Source organism: Rana temporaria, chromosome 4, assembly GCF_905171775.1.
Source record: "Rana temporaria chromosome 4, aRanTem1.1, whole genome shotgun sequence".
Classification (NCBI taxonomy): domain Eukaryota; kingdom Metazoa; phylum Chordata; class Amphibia; order Anura; family Ranidae; genus Rana; species Rana temporaria.
In genome coordinates, this window is record NC_053492.1 from 180038713 (window position 1) to 180060954 (window position 22242).

Here is a 22242-nt window from a genome sequence, read left to right on the forward strand (position 1 = left end):
AATTGATCCCAAGACAGAACCTTGTGGTACCCCACTCTCCACTCCAAACCAGTCTGAGTACGTGTTATTTATCACCACCCTTTGGACCCATCCCTGTAGCCAGTTTTTTTGCCCAAGCACAAACCCTATGGTCCAAGCCTGCGGACCTCGGCTTGTAAATTGTGGGGGACTGTATCGTATGCTTTTGCAAAGTCCAAATACACCACATCCACAGGCCTCCCTCTATCTAAATGGCTGCTTACTTTCCCGTAGAATGTCAGCAGGTCTGGGAAAAACTTCCTCATGAACCCAAACTGATTACCACTAATGATATTCTCCACGGTAATGCTTTGGATCTAATCCCCAATCATCCCCTCCAATAATTTACCCACTATTGATGTTGGGCTGACTGGCCTACAATTCCCAGGAATATGTCTTTGACCTTTTTTTGAATAATGGTACCATGTTGGCTTTTCTCCAATCAGCTGGTACCAATCCTGTCCACAAAGATTAGGAACAATGGCCTTGGCTATAACTTGACTTGAGTTCTCTGCGGCCTGGTTGGTGTAAGCCATCCGGTTTTGGTAAATGTTATTTGTGTTAAGTTTGTCTTTTTTTTTTTTTTTACTCCGGCCTCTGTTAGTCACGTGTTGTGTCTGTAACACTACAGTCGCTGTCGGTAAACCATTGTTTTTCCTGGGTAAAAAATGTGGAGAAGGCATTTAGTAGTTGCTTTCTTTGTGTCATCCTCATCTTTTAAGTGTGCAATGTGCTCTGATTTTGTCTTTCTACTGTTAATGTAGTCTCTCTCTCTCTCTCTCTCTCTCTCTCTCTCTCTCTCTCTCTCTCTCTCTCTCTCTCTCTCTCTCTCTCTCTCTCTCTCTCTCTCTCTCTCTCTCTCTCTCTCTCTCTCTCTCTCTCTCTCTCTCTCTCTCTCTCTCTCTCTCTCTCTCTCTCTCTCTCTCTCTCTCTCTCTCTCTCTCTCTCTCTCTCCTCCCATTCCCTTTATATTTTTTTTAAAGGCCAAACTTTTTTCCTTGATGAGGTTACTCGCATTACGGTTTACACGAACCCGGGTCTAATTTTCACTTTACTATATTTATTGCGCATTGGGATGCACGGTTTGATACCTTTTTTGTTTAATATTTCCCTAAAGCCTTTCCATTTCTCTTCCTTATTCAATGATTCCAGAATTTGGTCCCAATTAATTTCATGTAGCAATGACCGTAGCTCAGGAAAATTTTGTCTTATTTTGAAATCTAGCGATCATCCTGCCGCGTATCTCCCACATTTGATATCGGACTTGGATCTTTTGTAACTAATAGATCTAACCATGCATTCTAGTTGGGAAATCCACCATTTGGGACATGAAGTTGTCTTGTAAATCATTCGTGAAGTAACGGCCCTTTAGTGAGTGAGTTGTTCCCTCTGTCCAGTCGATATCGGGACAATTTAATTCCCCCCATTATGATTACATTACCTCGTTTCCCTGCCATTTCTAACTGAGATAGTAATTCCAGCTACTACTCCTTGATGATGGGTAGCCTATAGCATACCCCCGCTATTAATTTCCCACTCACCTCTTTAAAGTTTTTTTACCCATACTGATTCCACGTCCCATACATAATGTTGCTCCTCTCTACCACCCTTGCATCACTTGACAAAGACACATCCCTCCCCCTCTTCTACCTTCCCTATCCTTTCGATACAAATAATACCCCTGTATGTTGGCCAGCCAATCCTGTGAGCTGTCAAACCATGTTTCAGTTATTCTCTCTGGCCTGGATTCAGATACGTTACGCCCGCCGATAGATACGTAAATGTATCACAGATGCATTACGCTGCCGTAACTTAGGGCGCAAGTTCCGTATTCAGAAAGAACTTGCTCCCTAAGTTACGGCGGCGTAGTGTAAATGTGTCGGCGTAAGCCCGCCTAATTCAAATGTGGATGATGTGGGCGTGTTTTATTTAAATTACTTGTGACCCCACGTATTTGACGTTTTTTTACGAACGGCGCATGCGCCGTCCGTGAACGTTTCCAAGTGCGCATGCTCCAAATTACGCCGCAAACTGTCAATGCTTTCGACGTGAATGTAACTTACATACAGCCCTATTTGCGAACGACTTATGCAAACAACGTAAAATACGACGCTGTTCGGTCGTTTCCGACGTCTATACTCAACATGACTTACCCCTGCTTTATGAGGGGTAACTTTAAGCCGGAAAAAGCCTAACGTAAACCACGTAAAAAAATACGCCGGGCGGACGTACGTTTCTGAATCGGCGTATCTACCTAATTTGCATATTCCTTGCGTAAATCTACGGAAGCGCCACCTAGCGGCCAGCATAAATATGCAGCCTAAGATATTTGAAAAGGGAAGTATCTAAATGGAGGACCCTAGTGAGTTACCAACACCCCTGGATAGGATAGAGAAAAAATGGGGAATTCCCCCAGGGTGGGGCTTTAACGGTAACAATACATGAAATAAATATAGGTATTTGGATAAAAATTATATAATGAGGTACAAAAATGTAAATAACAACAAATTTATAAGAACAAGGTACATGCATGGGTGGTGTATATATCCGCAGGGGTAAACTCGGGCCCTACGCGTTTCGGGTGTTCGGTCCCTTCTTCAGGGGCCAGAATCACTGCAGGATTATACCATCACCACGTATATGAACCAAAAGACCGGAGAGCACTGACAGAGGTACCAAATCCCTGAGATGGATAGGGAACAGCCCGGGGACACAAGGATAGGTCCCACGACTCCTAAGGGCAAACCCGGGGCAAGCAGTAGGGGTTTATTTAAAAAAAAATAAACACAGGGCTCCTGTAAGGCGGTTAGATGTAAATAGAGAGAAGGGACCCGCCAAACGACATAAATGGGGTCCAAATCATCAATAATACGGCCCGGCGTAAAAAAAGGGGGGATACCCAAATTATTTAGCAGTAGAGCTCCTGCAAAAGAGCAGGCAAAGAGCCAGGGACAAACCGAAGGACAGGGTAGACTTCAGTATACAGAGAAACCGAGCATCCAAAACTCATGAGGGGTATGTAAATGGTGACAACCGTCGTCAGCCAGAGCGGGTCCCTTCTTTCTATTTACATCTAACCGCCTTACAGGAGCCCTGTGTTTATTTATTTTTTAAATAAACCCCTACTGCTTGCCCCGGGTTTGCCCTTAGGAGTCGTGGGACCTATCCTTGTGTCCCCGGGCTGTTCCCTATCCATCTCGGGGATTTGGTACCTCCGTCAGTGCTCTCCCGTCTTTTGGTTCATATACGTGGTGATGGTATAATCCTGCAGTGATTCTGGCCCCTGAAGAAGGGACCGAACACCCGAAACGCGTAGGGCCTGAGTTTACCCCTGCGGATATATACACCACCCATGCATGTACCTTGTTCTTATAAATTTGTTGTTATTTACATTTCTTTGTACCTCATTATATAATAAATTGTATCCAAATACCTATATTTATTTCATTTATTGTTACCGTTAAAGCCCCACCCTGGGGGAATTCCCCATTTTTTCTGCAGCCTAAGATACGACGGTGTAAGATACTTACGCCGGTCGGATCTTAGGGAAATCTATGCGTAACTGATTCTACGAATCAGTCGCATAGATACGACCCCGCCACTCAGTTAACGCTGTCGTAACTCGTCTCTGAATAGCAGCTCCAGATCCATTATTTGGTTGGCTAAACTCCTAGCATTTGTGTATACTCCTCTTATTGTATGAGTGCGTAATGTTTTTTCCCCTTTTTTTTGTTTTTGTTTTGTTTCTCCTGGTTTTGTTTTTAGATTTGAATTGCCCACCCACTCATCCTGTGATTAGTTGTTATGGTTGTATTTTCACTGTTACTACTGCTAACTCTCCTGTTACCCGCTTCCTGGCAGCTATCACCACCTCCTTGGTGATGGTCTTGTAGCCCATTCCAGCCTTGTGTAGGTCTACAATCTCTTGTCCCTGACATCCTTGGACAGCTCTTTGGTCTTGGCCATGGTGGAGAGATTGGAATCTGATTGCTTCTGTGGACAGGTGTCTTTATACAGGTAACAAGCTGAGATTGGGAGCATTCTCTTTAGTTTCAGCTTGTTACTTGTATAGAAGACACCTGGGAGCCAGGAATCTTGCTGATAGGGGATCAAATACTTATTTCACTAATTTCAATGCAAATCAATATATACTTTTTTTTTTTTTTTTTTTTTTTTTTTTTTAAATGTGTCCTGAATATTTTTGTTCTGTCTCACTGGTAAAATACACCTACCATTAAAATGATAGACTGATCATTTCTTCAGAGGGCAAACGTACAAAATCAGCAGGGGATCAAATACTTTTTTCCCCTCACTGTAGCTCTTCTCGCTAAGCTCTGCCGTATGCAATTATAGCTCTCTTCCCCATTTTTCCTGACAACTCAGACAAGCTTTATACATTTTGGATAGATGTAGAAAAGAGAGAACTGTAGATGAACAGACAACTTATGTAGGAGGATTTATTTCCTCTGTGTATCACTTTTGATGCCTGTTACATTACTGGGTGTATATATAAGCGTTAATAACCACTTTAACTTCTCCCTGTAGGAAAAACAATGAAACTGAATCTGTTCACTATGGACATCATTACAACATCCAATGTTGAACTGCACACTTTAAGGAAGATATGTTGGCCAGTTCTCTTTTAGCCCATTATTTTAGCAGTTTCAAATATGACAATTGGATTTAAAGTAGGAAAAGGATGCTCATTCAAATCGGTGAGATTTGCATGTCACCTATACAATGTGTTGTATTGTCATTTTTAAGATGGTACTATGAAAGCATTTTTCAAGAAGGCAGTTAGTTGGTTTAAGTAGTTGCAGTTGGTGTTAGTGCGGGAGTTTGAATCAAATAAGTATGTCTGGCTGTGAATGAAGGGAGAGTCCAAAGGCCTGAACGTGTCCATTAGGGAAGGACACTCTGGCCTCAGTCCCGCCTACCTCCATGCAACAAATTACTTTCATGTACCTGTCATTTAAAGGTACAATACATTTTTGCAGGCCCAAACATTTGTCATGTGGAGGCACAGCAGAATTTGAAAGGATCGGTGACATTCTATATGAATTCCAGGGCATATATTATGTGTTTTCATAGAGGGCTTTAACCACTTCAGCCCCCTGAAGATTTGGCTGCTCAATAACCAGGCCATTTTTTGCGATACGGCACTGCGTCGTTTTAACTGACGATTGCGCATTCGTGTGATGATGTACCAAAACAATATTGACATCCTTCTTTTTCACACAAATAGAGCTTTCCTTTTGGTGGTATTTGATCATCTCTGCAGTTAAACAAAAAAAAGGGTGACCATTTTGAAAATAAACACATTATTTTGTACCAAATATCCCCAATTTTGAAAAAAAAAAATAAAAATCCTCAGTTTAGGTAGTTTATGTATTCTTATACATATTTTTGGTAATACAAATTGCGATAAACTTATATTGATTGGTTTGCACAAAATAGGTGGTAGATTTATGGCTTTTTTTTTTTTTTTTTTTAACAGTAATGGTGGCGATTTTCAATTTTTATTGGGACTGCGACATTATGGCGGACACTTTTGACACCATTTTGGGAACATTGGCATATATACAGCAATCAGTGCTATAAAAATGCACTAATTACTGTGTATATGTCACTGGTAGGGGAGGGGTTAACACTAGGGGTGATCAAGAGGTTAAATGTGTTCCCTAGTGTGTTTTCTTAACTGTATGAAGAATCGCAGGGTCCTGGGGACAAGGTTTGTAATTCGCACCAGGATCCTGCAATGCAATCCTGAGTGTGGCTTGGGGTTAACGCTAATGGTACTGAAATTTAATCCCAAGCCACACTCTGGATTACCACCAAGGAGGAGGTTAATGCTTAAAGTAAAATATTTCTTTAAATATTGTGCCTGGGGTCCCCTTAGTCTGCATGTAAAGCAGCGAATCTTCGAATTGTATAAACAGTGCCACAGCAAAATGACATAACTAAAGGAAAACATTTCATTTAAACTTGCTCGTGGCTTCCAGCAATATAGATTAAAAAGCGAGGAAAAAAATTGGTTTGGGTTTCCCCCACCAAAATCCATTCCAGACCCTTATCTGAGGATGCAGCCTGGAGGACAGGATAGGGGGTTGGGCACGCCCTCCCCCTCTTGAACCATACCAGGCCACATGCCCTCAACATGGGGAGAGTGCTTTGGGTTCCCCCCCCCAAAAGCACCTTGTCCCCATGTTGATAGGGACAAGGACTTCTTCCTGATTACCCTGGCCATTGGTTGTTGGGGTTTGCGGGTGGGGGGCTTATCGCAATCTGGAAGCAACAAGGGGGCCTCGATCCCAAACCCCCCCCCCATGTGAATGGGTATCCTGTACATTGCACCAAAAAAGTGTCAAAGTAAAAACCACAATAGACAGTTTTTGACAATTTCTTTATTAAAAATAAAAAAGAAGTGTTCCGCGATGTCCATCCATCTTCAATCACGCTGCCCGATGGACTCGAAAAATAGAAAGAAAAAAAAAAAAAAGACACCTCCATGGGAGGTCTCCCGGCAACTGCTGTCTTTTCCCTTTGACAGCTCTTATATTGGCAAGGGTGGGGCCATCCACTGATGTAACCGGTGGACCTCACATGCTGTCAGAAGGGGCGGGTCACTTGAATACATCACTGGGTGGCCCGCCCTTGCCTATATAACAGCTGTCACAGCCAAGAGACACCAGCCGCCAGGAGGCCTCCCATCACGGCAGAGCTTTTTTTTTTTTTTCCGTCTTTTTTTTTTTTTTTTGTCTTTTTTCCGTCTTTTTTTTTCCTGCTTTTTAAATGAAGGAATTGTCAAACTGTCTATTGTGGTTTTTTACTTTTTGACACTTTTTTTGGTGGATAGGTAGGTACCGAAAACCCTCTCACATAGGGGGAGGTGGAATCTGAGGGCCCCCTTGTTAAAGGGCTTCCAGATTCTGATAAGCCCTCTGCCTGCAGACCCAGACAATCAATGGTTGTCGGGAAGAGGTCCTTATACTCAACATGGGGACAAGTTTTTACCCTGGCCGTGCAGAGGCTGCTCAGGGTGTCGGTCGTGATGTCTGTACAAGGAGTCCAGGGATGGGGGAGGATCCGTCTGCGTGAGGAGTCCAGGGATCGGGTGTAGCCGATGATGGGGAGGATCTGTCTGTCTGCACACATTACAATCTGCACAGGGACACATTATTCGGGTGGATGTGTGTTTTTTTTGGGGGGTGGGGGGGGGGGGGCAGCATTCAATTCTTAGACCCAGGCAGCACAATGTCTTGGGCCAGCCCTGGGTAAATCCATTCTTAAAGCTGAGCTCTATGCTAAGCAACTATTAACTAAATGCAAGAGGCAAATAAATGTCTAAATAAAAGAGACATTTGTATTTTTTATTCTTAAAACATTGTGTGTTTTGTGTATTTTGTTTAACATGTGCAGGAGCTTCCTGGAAAGAAAAGAAAAACTGTGGTGTTCTCTCTCTTTTTGTGCCTGCAGGTTGAATGGACTCCTACGTTTACAAGCTAATAATTGGGCTTGCAAAGGAGTTTAGCTTGTGGCCAGAGTTCAAGCATAAAAATTATGAAAAAAAAAAGTGTGGCTTAACCAAAACTGTCTCAAGAAGTCCTTCAAGAAAAAAATGTGTTTGCCATATAAGGAAGGCATTAACAAAATAACCGAGAAATTGGTAGCAAGTCTGAAGGAGATGCAGAGGTCCATTCCGGAGATGAGACAACTGTAGCCTGGATACGCCACAAAGATAGGCTAATAATGAATATAGGAAAATAAATATATCAAATGCCATTTGGAGTTTACCAGGCAGATGCCGATCAAAGGTCCTCAGGTCTGATGAGTCCAAAACTGAGCCTTGGAACAAAATACTATATGGGGTAGAAAGCCAAAGCTGCTCATTTTCAGCAGGACAATGAGCCTTAACACACAGCTAAAACTACACTAAGATGGAATATACATAACATACCATGCTAAAATAAATCTACTAGTAGTAGTTCTCTGCATTCACATAATGCCCTAAAGTATGCACAGGTAGAAAGAAGGGGTTGCAGTATACATATTGAAGTAGTGCATATTATGACTTCTACAGCTCCCCACTTCTTTTTTCCATTTGGGCATTTCTGAAAATATGGAAGGTAGTCTGTAAAATGTAAGATCAATTTATATGTACTGCCAACATTCGCATGAAGTCTGTGGATCTAACATTATACAGTTTAACCACTTAAGACCCTGACCATTATGCAGGTTAAGGCCCCTTTTTGCGATTCGGCACTGCATTGCTTTAACTGACAATTGTGCGAAGTGGCTCCCAAACAAAATTGGCGTCCTTTCTTTTCTCCCACAAAATAGAGCTTTCTTTTGGTGGTATTTGATCACCTCTGTGGTTTTTGTTTTTTTGCGCTATAAACAAAAATAGAGTGACAAAAATCTCTGAAAAAAATGCAATATTTTTACTTTTTGCTATAATAAATATCCCCAAAAAAGCTATAAAAATTTTTTTTTTTCCTCAGTTTAGGCCGATACGTATTCTACCTATTTTTGGTAAAAAAACGCAATAAGCGTTTATCGATTTGCGCAAAATTTATAGCGTTTACAAAATAGGGGATAGTGTGTTTTGGGGTGGACGACCCCAAAGCACCCTCCCCATGTTGAGGACAAGCTGCCTGTTATGGTTTAAGAGGGAGGCGGGGGGGTGCTCACTTGTCCCCCCCCCCTTTCTGGCCTGCCAGGCTGCTTGCTCGGATAAGGGCCTGATATAGATTTTGCGGGGGAACGCACGCCAATTTTTTATTATTTTTTTACTTTTGGCATGGAGTTCCCCTTTAAAATCTATACCAGACCCAAAGGGCTTTGTATGGATAATGTGGGGGGACCCGATGCCGTTTCCCCCCCCCTTAATTCTGTCATAGGCTTCCCCTTAACCACTTAAGGGCACACCCCACACTTATATAGTGTGGGGTGTGCCCCCTGAGCCATGATTGGCTCTCCCAGCAGAGCGCGCTGTGATTGGCCAAAGCATGCAGGTCAGGTGCATGCTTTGTCCTATCATCAGCCGTCAATGCACCGCAATCTCGCATTGCATTATGGGGCATTTGCGGCCCTCGTGTTTTCCGCAAACGCCCCATATGTTCGGTTTGTTTGCGGACAAACAAACATCCAATGTTCGAGTCTACCTTACTCATCCCCAGCTAATCGAGCCTTCCCTTCTGAGAAGATTTAATTGTTGCAGTGAAACCAAAAAACTTTTTGTATGTTTCATGTTTTTGAGCCGAAAGGACTAGATTTTCCACGTGATTCTCAACTTTTTGAAGCCAGATTGCAATGGATGAGGGATTAGGGTACTTCTATTTCAATGGAATATAGGCTCTAGCGGCATTTAAAAGGTGACAAAGTACATATTTTTTGTCAGAAGGGGGCAGTTAAGAAGTAGCTGGGCCTCTCTTAGCAATGTCTCTAATGTTTTCCAGTCAGGCTTCATGAGCTAAATATAAATGACCTCCACCTAGGGCAAGGGAATTGTTCAACTTTAGTCAAAGTTCAATTTTTTTTTCTAGGTGCCCCTTATCTGCCTAGGCAGGTTTTTGGTAAAGATGAACTAACCCTTTCCTGCAGTCATCATTGGCCAGAGCTCAAAGTGCTACACTTCTTCCCCATTTCCTGCCTTCTCTACCTGAGTCAGAAGTGAATCTACCTGATCTAGAAGTGGTAGAAACAGATGAGAATAAAGAACTGCATAGAGGAGGCCACATATAATAGTTTTACTCCCAGGCCTCTTTTACAACCTATGCAAAATACTCGCCAATGAAGAGTTCACTTCTGCTGTATGCAAAAGCCTAGGAAAAGAGACCTTCAAAGTCTAAAAGGACATTCCTCATTCATAAACAACAGAATTGGGTATTCCAGAATAGATTTTCATTCCTCAAAGAATCATCGCTGAGCTATGTCCAGTGGGACAAAAAAAAAATCACACAAAAGTGGATTGTTACAGAAGTAGACCCTGCCATTTCAGTCTTAAATAAACATCTTATCGTAATGTCCCTATAGAGTATATTTCTTAATTTTAAGATTTCTGTTGACAGAAAATTTGCGATGCTTTAAAATTTCTTTGCTTCTGCATGTCCAGCCCTGCAGATGGCTATTTCTGTTTGCCAAATTGCAGTTATTTAGACTAGGACAATAAACAATCAACAGGACCCTGTATTCCAGGACCAAGTTGTGGGGGGAACACTTACAAACCGTGCCTTTCATGTTGGCCCTCACCCCCTGAGGTCTTCTACCTCCTGTAAACCAAATATGCTCCATTCCTGTCCTTGGGCTTCACCTCGAAAGTCAAAGTTCAGCCCATGACTTGGACCGTAAGGTGCACCAAGTCTAACCTTCTTCACAATGAAGTATGGATACCCTCACTCATGTACCATCATGTACAGGCTCAATCTGTAGTCTCCATAAGGGTGCAAAATAGACTTCAAAGCTCTACCCTCTCACCGCGTTTCTAAACTAACCTTTCATGGCTCAATCTTAAAGTAAGTCTCTCCTGGATTGACAACCACTGTCCAACAATCTTTGCTGTTCACATTCTGGGAGTAGACAATTGGCAGGTGGGGACTTCATAAGTTGTCACTGCCTGGACCAGGGTGAATTGCTCCTGATGTCTTGACATTTTCAGTCTCATATTTCAGAAGTAGGGATGAGCTTCGCGTTCGACTCAAACCCATGTTCGACTCGAACATTGCCTGTTCGATTGTTCGTCGAAATTCGAACAAAACGGGTAATTCGCGCCAAATTCGAGTGACGCGCCACGGCCCATAATTCACTGCGGCATTGCGCGCTGATGACTGGCCAAGCATGCACTATGACCCGCTTCCTTGGCCAATCACACCGCGCAACAGAGAGCCAAAATTGGCCAAAGCCAGGGTGAATGAATGAATGAAAAACTTATATAGCGCGGCACATGCGAACTGAATCGCCTCTGGGCGCTTGATGTTTCGTGTCTCATGACATCAAAAGAGCAGAGTTTTAATCTGTCTTCTGAAAGTCAGGTGGTTTTCCTCCAACCGAACGCTGGTTGGTAAAGCGTTCCATAGTCTCGGACCTTGAAAAGCAAACCTTCTTTCTCCTTTGGACTTGTATTTGGTTTTTGGCACCTTGACCAGATTTTGGTCAGTGGATCGCAGAACGCGATTAGAATTGTGAGGTTCTATCTTGTCGCAAAGATATTGCGGCGCCTTCTCATGGATGCACTTATGTGTCAGGCAGAGTGCTTTAAATACAATTCTGTCTTTTACTGGCAACCAGTGAAGGGTTCTCAGCGAAGGTGAGATTGATTCCCATGTCCTTTTCCCAGTCACCAGTCTGGCGGCCATATTCTGTACGACTTGCAGACGAGCGATTTGGTACTTTGGGAGCCCGAGGTAAAGGGCATCTGCATAGTCCAGTCTGGAATTCACGATTGTTCCCACCACGACTGCTACGTCTTCTTTGGGGATAAATGGAATAAGTCTGCGTAGTAGGCGCAACAAATGATGCGATCCGTTGACTTCTGACCCTATTTGTGCGTCCATTGTCATGAAGGTGTCGAAAATGACTCCTAGACTTTTGACTTTGGAGCTAGGGGTGATGCTTTGGACCAGAATGGGCGGCGGTGTCCAGGTTGTTGCCAGTTGACTCTTTCGGCTGGCGTGAAACATAAGAAGTTCTGTTTTGGAACTGTTGAGTTTAAGATAACTCTTAGTCATCCAGTTTTCTATCGAAGAGAGACATTTCTCTAAACTGAGATGATGATCCTTTTTGTTGCAGATGCAAAAATACAATTGCGTATCGTCTGCATAAGAGTGATAAAGTAGTTCTTGGCTACTGATAATATCAAAGAGAGGGCGAAGATAGATGTTGAACAGTACCGGTGACAGGGGGGATCCTTGGGGGACTCCACATGGCACCGTGCGTTTTTCCGACATGAAAGATCCCAGTTTCACTGTTTGTGATCGGTTTTCAAGAAAGGAGGAAAACCATGGTAAATCACCTTCTGCGATTCTGGCTACCTCGGCCAGTCGCATCAGTAACATTTTGTGGTCTACTGTGTCAAAGGCTGCGCTTAGGTCCAGCAGAACCAGGAGACAGGATTCTCCCTCGTCTGCGGCCTCGAGGGCATCGTCCCATATTTTGAGTAAGGCCGTTTCTGTCCCGTGTCCGGGACGGAAACCTGATTGAAATGGATCGAGTAGATTGTGGGTATCCAGATGCTGTTGCAGCTGTTGTACCACTATTTTCTCTATTATCTTGGAGAGAATATTTAGGCCTGTTATGGGGCGGCGGTGAGTTGGGTCCTTGGGATCCAAGTTAGGTTTTTTCAAGATGGGCTGGATTGTGCCCTCTTTCAGCAGGGATGGCACTATGCCTTCCTTAAATGACTGATTTATAAGCTGTGTGATGGGAGGCGCCAGAATGTCGGCGCATTCCTTCAGCAGCTTGGTGGGAATGATGTCATTGGGTGCTGTGCTGTTCCGCAACGCACCAATGATATTTTTGGTGGTATCGATGGAGATGGGTTCCAGAGTGAACTTAGTTGATTGTAGAAGGTTTCTGTTGGTGTTTTGTAGTTGATTGAAGAGGGGGCTGAGGGGGGTATTATTTTGCAGAATACTTACCCGGATTCTTTTGATTTTGTCGATGAAGAAATCCGATAGTTCATTACAGAACTCTTGGGTGTCTGAATTGGGGACTTCAAGACATCCCGGATTCATGGTCTCGGGGGTGGTTCATGGCGCTGTTAATCGTCATAGAAAAATGATGTTTCTTGGCTTTGAAGATTTCTTTATGATATTGTGTTGTTATTGCCTTGTAGATGATGAGGTGATCTTCTGAAGGGCTTCTTTTCCAGGCGGCTTCCGCCCTTCTGCGCTCTTGCTTCAGTAGGGACAGCTGGTTGTTGAACCAGCCGGACTTTTTTTTTCCGGATGCGGACTTTGCGTTTCGGTGCTACTAAGTCGGCTGATTGTAGCAGAGCTGCATTTATGGCATCCAGTGTATCTGAGGCTGTTAACTGAGGATGAATAGTTTCGATTCGGTTTCCCAAGGTAGATTTGAAGAGTTCCGAATGGAGCTTCTTCTGAGATCTAGCCCAGTGTATTGTCACCGGCTTGGGTGCTTTTATAACTGGTGGAATTTTGGAAATTATGAAACTAATTGCATGGTGGTCTGTCCATGGCAAAGGTTCATTTCCCAAAATGTTTATTTTCAGATTTTGTCTGAAAATTAGGTCGAGTGTGTGACCTGAAGCATGCGTGGGTCCGCATATAAGTTGCTGTAGTCCTAATCCTTCCAGGTGATCGATGCAGGCATCCGCAATGGGATCCTGTGAGGAGTTGGCCCACAGATTGAAGTCCCCGAGCAGCAAAAGATGTTTGCTGTTAAGGGTATAAGTGGATATGAACTCCGTTAATGATGGTAGAAGCTGCGATTTTGGCCCAGGTGGCCTATAGCAGAGGAGAATGTGAACAGTCTCCTGGGGGTTAGTTTGAAGTTGAAGAGTAAGGGTTTCCATAAATGGAAGAGGATTTTGAAGGACCGGCTTAGTGATTGCAATATGAAACTTATGGATCACCGCCAGGCCTCCTCCTCTTTGCCCTATTCTGTTTTCCGTTATAATTCGATAATTTTCTGGCACCAATTCTCCAAGAATGGTGTTACAGTCGTCTGAAAGCCAGCTTTCTGTGATAAAGAGGCAGTCTAGATCGTTTTGTAGTAAGAAATCGTGGATTTCTGATCGGTGTTTTACTGCCGATCTTGTGTTGATCAAAGCACATGATATGTGCTTGAGCTGGGTTAAATGGTTGAAATTTTTGATGGTCGATCGTTGATCGAATCTCAAAAGTTGGTCTATTTTTAAGGCCTTTTTGGTGACGGCTGGTAATACTGTTGCGAATTGTCTCAGACCCCAAATCGTTTCTGCAGAGTATCGCAGTTTAACCATTGTTGCCAGTCACCGGGGGGGGGGGATTAATTGCAATAGAGGGAAGATTCGCTGAATCCTCTCGCTTGGCCTTGGTCCAGAGGAAGGCAAAAAAACCCTGGCAGTGCTAAGCCAATTTGCTGCCGCAGGGAAAAAAATTCCTTCCTGATCCCTGAAAGGCGATCGGACGAAACCCTGGATCAAGTACTGTTTGGAATGGTGGGGGGAAGGGGGGGAAGAAGGGTGTCACTGTAGCTGAGGAGTACCAAGATGGTTGCCGACCGGGCCACAGGCCTCAGGTTTGGGGGCTGTTTGGCTTGGTGGGTATGAGCTGGTTGTTAATCCAGGGGAGGATGGGATCCTCCAGGGATAGGGGGATGATCCCTGACAATTCCAGGAAAATTTCCAGGCTGTCAGTGCTCCTTTTTGCGGCGCGCCGCTAGGCCGCGGCTGAAGCCGCGGTCTTTCCTAATTGCGGCGGCCACGAATAAGGCCTGGTCTGGCGCGGATGCGGGAAAGAGCCGCAGATCGCCAGAAAAAAGCGCTGCTATGCGCGGCGGGTGGCCGGGGTGATTATGGGTGACTGATTGGGGTGCATGCGGCTCTAAGAGAAGGTAAACAGCCGCAATTTGGATCGCTGGAGTGGCTGTCCTGAAAAGGACGGTCACTAGCGATTCCTGGGGGTGGAAAGATGGCCCTGAAAGACAGGGTCTTACCTGAAGAGAGGGGCCCACGAAGGGAAGGAAGGAGCCGGTCCTATGGGCTGCAAGTTGATTCATGCAGCAAAGATTGTAGGAGCCTGCCTGCCGTGTCTAGCTGGCTATCTGTCTGGTCCCTGGAGAGAGCAGACTCGTCGGGAAGCGTCCTACTCCCTCACTGAACTGACACTGTGGCTTTGGCCAATTATGGCTCAGGGCTTTAGCACACGCCCCACACTATAAAAGGCTGCCTGCTGGGCAGCCTCCTCTAGTGTGTTCCAGCGCTGGTTAAAGATCAGACAGAGAGAGAGAGATTGTCTTTTTTTTCTAGCTAGATAGAGCAGGCAGGCTAGTTAGTTAAATTTACAGTGTGTAGAGGATATATATACATCCCAGGAGTTGTACATATATTTATACACTGTATAGTTTAATTAGATTAGTTGTTCCTAATCTGTCAGGCAGTTGATTGTGCTAGCTGCAGTGTTCTCACTTACAGTGTGTAGAGGATATATATACATCCCAGGAGTTGTACATATATTTATACACTGTATAGTATAGTTAGATTCCTGATCTTCCTAATCTGTCAGGCAGTTGATTGTGCTAGCTGCAGTGTTCTCACGTGTTGTATTGCTCGTGTGCTCAGTGCAACTAAACCCACTTGGTGGATAGTGCAAGTGTGCTGCTCATTCATTTGCAACTGCACCCACTTGTTGCATAGTGCTAGTGTGCTGCTCGTTACTTTGTGATTGTGCTAGCTGCAGTGTTCTCACGTGTTGTATTGCCTGTGTGCTCAGTGCAACTAAACCCACTTGGTGGATAGTGCAAGTGTGCTGCTCATTAATTTGCAACTAAACCCACTTGGTGGATAGTGCATGTGTGCTGCTCATTCATTTGCAACTACACCCACTTGTCGCATAGTGCTAGTGTGCAGCTCATTACTTTGTGATTGTGCTAGCTGCAGTGTTCTCACGTGTTGTATTGCCTGTGTGCTCCGTGGAACTAAACCCACTTGGTGGATAGTGCAAGTGTGCTGCTCATTCATTTGCAACTAAACCCACTTGGTGCATAGTGCAAGTGTGCTCATTACTTTGCACCTTAACCCACTTGGTTTAAAGTGCAAGTGTGCTAATTACTTTCCACCTAAACACACTTGGTCTATAGTGCAAGTGTGCTAATTACTTTCCACCTAAACCCACTTGGTTTATAGTGCAAGTGTGCTGATTACTTTGCACCTAAACCCATTTGGTTTATAGTGCAAGTGTGTTCATTACTTTGCACCTAAACCCATTTCTTGTATACAGCAAGTGTGCTCATTACTTTGCACCTAAACCCACTTGGTGTATAGTGCAAGTGTGCTAATTACTTTTCACCTAAACCCACTTGGTGTGTACTGCACATGTCCTCTTCAGTTTGCACCTAAAGCTACGAGGTTTGTGTACTGACTTTGTCCTCTGCAGGCCATTATAATGTCTGGAAGGACAACAAAGAAAGGCAGAGAGTCACAAGGGCAAGCAGGCTCTGCATCTAGAGGCAACAGTGCTGGTGGTGGACACTGTGCATCCTCTTCAGCACATGGCCGTTGCACACGCTCGTCCTTTTCGGGACCTGCCCGTGTTGAGCCTCAACATGCAGACAAATTGGTAGAGTGAATGACCAAGCCTTCCTTATCCTCTCTCACCCATTCTCAGGGTACTTTGTCTGGCAAATTAGCTGCCAAGGCATCCTCTTCCCTCTGCTCAATGGCATCACTTCCTCTTTCCCTAGTCCCACCATGTCCTCCTGAGGAGTCCCCCGAACACAGTGTTGGGTACATGCTGCATGAAGATGCGTAGCGTTTTGAAGGCTGCGATGATGGAACACAGATAGAGGAAAGCAGTAATGTGAGCCCAGAGAGAGGGGGTGCCCAGGAGGGACAGCAATCTGGCAGTACTGTTCCCCCAGCTGCAGCATACTGCCAGGTTTTCGACAGTGATGAGCAGGGAGGGGATGATGAGGTCACTGACTCTACGTGGGTGCCTGATAGGAGAGGGGAGGAGGAGGCACAGGCACATCTCCAAAGAGGCAGGTCCCCCTTCAGGGCACAGCTTAAGGGCAGCACACCAACTGCATTACATCACAGAGCTACGCCTGTGCAGGGCGCTGCTGTGTCTCAGCGTTACTGCAAAAGTTCTTTGGTGTGGGCCTTTTTTGAGACATGTGCATCAAATCGCACCATTGCTATTTGCAACATATGTCTCAAGCGTATCTCGCGTGGCCAAAACATCACCCGCTTGGGCACCACATGCTTGACCAGACATATGTCGACCTGCCATGCAGTTCTTTGGCAAGCATACCTAAAAGACCCACACCAAAGAACAAAGCGGACCTCCCCTTGCCCCTCATCAGCTGGGATCTCCAACCCCACTATACCCTTAGTCCTCTCTGAAGCCTGCACTGATAGGACTGAAGGTGTAGAATTAGGTGTGTCACAACCTAGTAGTACATGCGGGCAATCTACTATCGGTACACCGATGTCAGATTGTACCAGCCAAATTCCCCTGCCCCAGCTGCTGCAGTGCCGAAAGAAGTACTCTCCCAGCCATCCACATGCCCAGCGGTTGAATGCTAGCTTAGCGAAATTGCTAGCACTTCAACTGCTGCCTTTTTAGTTGGTAGATTCTGCCCCCTTCTGGCAGCTGGGAAGGACGCAGGGCAAGGTACAGTAGTGTTGGAGGTTGTTCCGCCACCACGCCTCCAAAACACTACTACTGGTTGTGAAACACCTCTCTCCTCCACCCCCTCCTCTTCTTCTTCCTCTGTGGCCTCTTCCTGTGCTGATGTGTCCTCGGAACCAGCCATGCTCTGTAGGCGTACGAGGGGCTACGGAGGAATGCAGGCATAGAGATGCCATGAGGTGCTAGAGCTGGTGTGCTTGGGAGACAGGAGCCACACTGGGGCAGAGGTTCTGTCAGCTCTGCAGGGGCAGGCTCAGAGGTGGTTGACGCCACGCCAGCATAAGCCAGGAATGGTGGTTGGCGACAATGGCACCAACCTCCTCTATGTGACCCATGTGCCCTGTTTTGCTCATGTTCTGAATTTGGTGGTGCAGCGGTTCTTGGGCAGGTACCCGGGCTTACAGGATGTCCTGAAGCAGGCCAGGAAAGTCTGTGTGCATTTCCGCAGTTAATATAATGCCAATGCTCAGCTGACAGACCTCCAAAGGGAATACAACCTGCCCAAGAACCGCCTAATCTGTGACATGCCCACCAGATGGAACTCTACATTGGCCATGCTGCAGCGGCTGCACACGCAGCAGAGGGCCATCAATGAGTACCTGTGCCAATATGGCAGCAGAACTGGGTCAGGGGAGCTTTTTTTCCCACACGCCAGTGGGCCTTGATCAGGGATGCATGCACTGTCCTGTCACCATTTGAGGAGGCCACAAGAATGGTGAGCAGTGACAGTGCATGCATCAGTGAGACTGTCCCTCTTATTCACATGTTGGAGCACACGCTACGTGGAATAATGGACAGGGCCCTTGAGGCAGAACAGAGGGAGGAAGAGGAGGACTTCCTTACCTCTCAAGGCCCCCTTTATCCAGACAGTGGTCCTGCTTGCCTGCCTAGCACACAGGAAGAGGAGGAGGAGGATGATTGTATCATCAGCATGGAAGTGGAGCCTACCACGCAGCAGCAGCAGTCTTCAAGGGATCATTTGCAGTCCCAAGGAACCCATGGACTTTTACGTGGCTGGGATGAGGTGGCTGCGGATCCTGTCGTCCTCAGTGACCCAGAGGACTGTGCCCCGAATGCCTCAGCAAACCTACGCTGCATGGCCTCCCTGATCCTGCAAAGCCTGCGTAAGGATCCTCGTATTCGTGGTATCAAGGAGAGGGATCATTACTGTCTGGAAACTCTCCTTGATCCACGTTACAATAGTAAGGTTGCGGAGCTTATCTTGCCGTCGCAGAGGGAGCAGAAGATGAAACATCTTCGGGAGGCCTTGCAGAAAGGTCTGTGAAACGTGTTCCCAGAACCTGGGGATTACCAAATCCTGGTCCTGGACAACGTGTTGCTGAGGCTTCGGTCCGCAGCAATTTTTTAGTCCGCAGCCCCAAGGTATGACCGGTTCCAGCAACCATCGCCAGCGTCTGGTTTACATGGTGCGGGAATACCTAGGGGCAAGATCAGACTTGGACACCTTCCCCACCGAAAATCCTCTGGCTTACTGGGTCTCAAGGATGGATCACTGGCCAGAGATTGCACAGTACGCAATTGAGCTACTGGCTTGTCCTGCGTCCAGTGTTCTTTCAGAACGCACATTCAGTGCTGCTGAAAGCTTTGTGACCGATCACAGGGTGCGCCTCTCCACCGACTCAGTCGATCGACTGACCTTCATAAAAATGAATCAGGCTTGGATCAACACCAGCTACCAAGCACCTGATGCTGATGTAACTGAATAATTTTTTGGAAGTGTCAGATCCCTTTGAGACTGCCTATGCTAATGCTGATTGGCTATCCTGTTATGCTGACTGAATATCCTTTTCCTCCTCAATGATCTTGCTGATAGCTAGTAAGAACATTGTCGGTTCTGGGCACCGCCACCAGTGCCTAAGGCCCAATTTTTCTGCCCGTTTAACAGGGGCGTGTAATAACAATTTTTGATGCTTTACTTTGCATGTGGCTCTTTGCTGCGCTCCAATTACAGTATCTGTGAGGGGTTGCAGTGTTGTGGCACCAGTGGTTAAGGCCCAATTTTTCTGCCCAGGGGCGTGTAAATACAATTTTTGATACTATGCTTTGCAGTGGGCTCATTACTGTGCTCCAATTAGAGTATCTGTGAGGGGTAGCAGTGTTGTGGCACCAGCGCCTAAGGCCCAATTTTTCTGCCCCTGTTCAACAGGGGCGTGTAATTACAATTCTTGATCTAATATTTCACAGCAGGGCATTCCAGCGCCCACCAAGACTAACTGTGAGGGCTTACAGTGTTGTGGCAACACCAACACCTAGGGCCCAAATTTCTGCAGAGTATATATGTCAGGCCCCTACTTTCAAACCTCCAACTTACAAACGACTCCTACTTGCAAACGGAAGGAGACAACAGGAAGTGAGAGGAAATCTACCCCTAGGAAGGGAAATTCTCTTCTGTAAAATGTGTCTCCTGTCCACTGATGCTTTATCACAAATCACAATCCTTGTTTTTTTTGTTTTTTTAAATCATTTGTCTTTGGGACAGAAAGTGAGGTGCAATCTTCTGAACAGATGCACACAGACAGCAAAACAAATGTTACAGGGGTGATAACCCTTCTCTATGTTTTCAGAAAAGCTTAAAAAAAGATTTTATGGCTGAAGCTACACTTTTAAGAAGTACCAGTTGAAAATTACAAACAGATTCTACTTAACAACAAACCTACAGTCCCTGTCTTGTTTGCACAGCCTGTATTCTGCTGTTCAAAGTATATAGGGCCAAAGGGGTTTGTAATGACCTGGGGGGAGGGGGCGGGGAAACCCATGCTATTTTTCTCAGTGATTTTCATCCATATTGCAGGGACCAAACATTACATTAAAGCCGCAAGCAGTCTTAAATTACTTTTTTCTTATAGTAATCTTATTTTGTGCAGGGACAGTTCTAAACACGTACCACTACTATAGACACCCAGCAGGTACAATATTTAAGGGAATTTTTCTTTTCTTTTTTTTCACTTTAAGCATCATTAAAATCGCTGCTCCCGAAAAAACTACAGTTTTTAAAAAAAAAAATTCCATTGATACATGTTCCCTGGGGAAAGACACGGGTCCCCAAACCAGTTTTCCGACAATAACTTGTATATTGGGCTTTAAAATGAGCACTTTTGAATTAGAACGTTCAAGTCCCATAGACGTCAATGGGGTTCGATACGTTCGCGCGAACGTTAGGTCCGTTCGAAGGTTCTGGTGCGAACCGAACACGGGGGTGTTCGGCTCATCCCTAGTCAGAAGTGGGAGATTACAGTCTGTAGACATCTGGGCTCCAGGTTCAATGACCAAGTTACCAGTTTGTGGCCAGGACCAAGAGATCCTCTAGCACTACCCTCGGATGCCCTGGTAATTCCCTGTCGAGAAAAGTGGAAAAATAGTACTGGACCTGTAGGCTTTTCCTACTTGTATTGCTATCTTAAAGTATTGATGTTGATTTAAATGATCTGGTTTTCCAGCAGGCAGCTTCTACACCCCGGAGGATCTCCACAGTATCCTTGGCTTATAGTAAAATGTAACACATTTAAATTGAAGCTCTAAGAGGGACAGATACAACTGTTATCCCAATAAAAATTGGGAGACAATCCAAAAAGTAGCCAGCACGTTCAGGGGTTCAATAATGCCCCCTTCATCAGCACTTAATTGACAATGTGAATAGACTAAATGTGAACTGGACCTTTTATAATGCGATTTTGTTTTTCTTACTATTATTGCAAGCACAAGCCTTGTCAGCAAATGATTTGGCTGATGAAGGGGGCACTGTTTAAGCTCCAAAATGTTTTGGCTACATTTGGATTGTACCTCTGACTTTTGTTGGAATAAAGTTGTAGCTGGCTCTCTTAGCAGTGGTGTGGCACTTCAATTTCATTTTTTGTTCCTGGTAATTTGCTGGACTTCATTCGGGTTTATATGCCTTCCCTTCAATGTGAATTCTTCCTTGACTATCTCGCAAAATAGAGGAAGAGAAGAAATTGGTGATTCATTTTGCACCATACTGGCCCAGACGAACCTGGTACATAGACATTCTCATTTACTACCAGGAAATAATCTTTTGCCTGCTGCAGTCAGAGGCTTTTCAACCTCAGAGATTACTCTCACATTCTGGTCTTCCTCCATTCACCAGAATTTGGGCTTAAAGTGGAACTAAAGTCACTAATTACAAAACTGGAAGCAAGCAAGCTTTACTGCAAAAGCGACATGAATTGTCTCTTGCAATAAAATAAACCTACCTGCCTGCTCAGTCTTCTTTGGAATGTACACTGAATTGCACATGCACAGCTTAGTTTAGTTTATATTCTGCCACAGATCCTGTGTGTCGGGATGGCTGAACTCATACCACACCAACCAATGAATAAGGCCACACCCGGAATAAACTAGGTAAAAGTAGTTGGGCTCCAGCAAGGGAGCTCAAAATGTTGAAGGAGAGCCAATTATCACAGACCTTCTGCTTTAAGTTTTACCCATTCTATTCCAGAAAACTTTGGTTTAGCTTTCCCCTGTAAAAAACAAACAAACATTTGTTTAAGGTGTCTCATGGATCAAACCCCCATTATAGCACCCTGTGTTTTTTGGGATCTCAGTTTAATTTTCTGTGCCTTGCAGAAACCACCCTTTGAACCTATTAGGGAACTCTCCTTGTGTGATCTTGACTGCAAAGTGGCCATAATGTCTGTCAGACGTGTTTTGATTTAGTGGCTTATATAAACAACCTTTCCTGATCTTTCACAAGCATAGTGTGGTCTATCTAATATGTATCAGCCTTCCACCTCAATGAGGATACTGTCCTTCCTCCTTTTATGCCCTGTTCCAAAGCACCCCAAAGGGAGGAGGGGGGGGCATGTGAGGTCCAGGTACAGTTCCTAAGGTATTACTG